We start from the raw sequence: 2,533 nt of genomic DNA, 5'->3' as shown, positions 1-2,533 counted from the left end.
ATGCGTTAATCGGTCGAACACCAATTGTTTGGTCACATATGAACAACATTGACATCCCAAGAGGACCGTAGGAATCAGCCGTTCACATTGGAATGAACGAATGACTTGTTGAATCAGTCTTTCTCTTGATATGAACTCTCTCAAATCAGTTGTAAAGATTCGAAGAGAATTACTCACTGATTGTGAGGTTTGAATTGGAACCCCCAGTCCATGATTGGACAGGAGTGGCTCTTGGTGAACATGGATCTGGTTGAGATACTTTGAATCCATGGACTTTTTATATCTGCCCCTCAATCTAGTTACGCTACACAGAGTATTCGGGGGTCTCGCAGAGCTCGTGTTGAGGCTCACAAACGCGGAGCTCGCGTTGATTGGAAGATCGGCTGTTTTGGAGTTGTGCCGAAGCTAAGTCCTCTCCTTCAGAGAGGGGACTGTATGAACAGTGCAACCCCCAAGGGAGATAGTCCTTCGGCGAGTCGGCCACATCTGGAGTTTTAGTCTCCTTGAAAACTTTGCTGATCTTGCGCATAGCCTTGGGGCTAAGGGATCTGGATGAGAGGGCCTCCTCAAACTTGGCTTGATCAAACTCAACAATAAGAGTTTCGACGGTTGTTCCAATAAGATGAACGTCGGATTGCGCCACCACTTCTTCGTCAAAGAAGATTTTCCCCAGCAGAGTCGCCATCTTTTGTTTGTGGAAAATTTTGTAATAAGAAAATAATGAAAGAATTGCGTTTGATTTATTCTCTCTAACTGCTTAGAAAAAAAAATGTTTACAAATCTCTCAACTCTCGATTACAATTGGATTTCCTGATTACAAAAGAGAAGAGAATGATCTAGATTCTCCCCTTTATTTAATTCTGGGTTCTTCACAGTGGCGATGGAGTGCTTCCTTCGAATGCTTGTGTCGAGTTTGCTCTCCGTTGACGATCTGAATATCTTAATTCACTGAAACGTGGTCTTCTCCTCACGATTTGACGTTGTGGAGAACTCTGAATGAGTTTGAAACTCTATGAAAGAGTTGATTTAACCGAAATCGATCTATAAGCCAAGGATGAAGAAAGCTCCTGTTGCTGAATGTTGCTGAGGGATGACGTCGATCTCCTCAAAAGCCTGCCCAAGGATCTCTTCTGTTGCTGCCAAGAAGTTCCAACCGACCGAACCCCCAAACTGAATTGATTTTTAGTTATTTATAGGGGATTAAGGGGTGTAATCACCTCCTTAATTCGCTCCTAAGTGGGGCTAATGGGATGTAACCGCCCCTTAAATCACTCCTGAGTGGAGTTGTGATCCCCTCAGATCGTGGAAAACGGTTTTGAAACTGTTCAGCTCGTGTTTGAACGAGTCAAACGCAAAATCCGCGTTCTGGTATGAATTCTGCGTTCAAACGCAGTGTCTGGAAGCTTGAACGCAGTGTCTGAAAGCTCGGACGCAGCGGCTGGAAGCTGCGTTGGCATCTTGTTGGAAGCTGCGTTTGGCGGCTTGGAAGCTGCGTTTGGCAGCGGATGAAAGTTGTGTTTGGTAGCGGATGGAAGCTGCGTTTGGCAACGGATGGAAGCTGCATTTGGCAGCGGATGGAAGCTGCGTTGGCAGCTTGTTAGAAGCTGCGTTGGTAGGATTTAAGAGCTGCGTTTGGCAGCATATAGAAGCTGCGTTGGCAGCTTTGGAGGCTGCGCTTGAGCTGCGTTCGTGGCTATGAACATGGTGCGTCTTGATGCTGGTTCACGGGGAGGACTTCCACGTATTGGTTTGAAGAGACCGTCGATTTGTAGTCTCTTTCTGTCAGAGCGTTGTAAAGATCATCGTTTTGTAATCTTTGCTTTAGCTCTTTGATATGTGAGAGTCGTCAGATTGTAACTATCGATGTTGATTGTGAAGGCTGTTGATTAGAGCTTTCATCAGTTATTGCGAAGGTCGTCAGATTGTAACCTTCATCAGTCTGCGTGAAAGTCTTCAAATTGTAACCTTCTGGAAGTCGTCAGAGTGTAACTTCCATCATCGATGTTTTGATGGGGATCAGCTATCTATTGTGATTTTTTGACAGCCTACATCAGCCAACTGAAGAAGTTTGGGAACCCCACACCCGTTATAACCCATAGATATAAACTAACTGATTGATACCGACGTCCACATCTATCCCCGACCAAACATTTATGAATCTTGTCACAGAAATTTCTAGCTGGAACCTCTAAATGATCATAGTTCTAGTTGGGATACAGTACCCTGTTTTGCAATGTGCTCGACTTATTTATTTATTTTATTTTGATTTGAACTGACTAGAACTGGACTTTTCGGCTATGTTTGGTTTGAGAGAAAGAGAGAGAAAGGAAAGTAAAATAGAAGAGAAAGTGAGTTTCTACTGTTTGGTTTGAAAGAAAACAAAAAAAAATTCACTGCTAAAAAATAGGCACTTATTTTTTCTTTTCCCCTTTCTCTCCACTGCCCAGGTGAAAACGAGGGAGAGCGACGGAATCGCTCGCTCATCGCCTCCCAACCTGACCCCGATCGATCTCCCCAAAACCCCGACTCTTTC

Source organism: Asparagus officinalis, chromosome 8, assembly GCF_001876935.1.
Source record: "Asparagus officinalis chromosome 8, Aspof.V1, whole genome shotgun sequence".
Lineage (NCBI taxonomy): Eukaryota > Viridiplantae > Streptophyta > Magnoliopsida > Asparagales > Asparagaceae > Asparagus > Asparagus officinalis.
Note: the sequence above shows the minus strand (reverse complement) of the source record.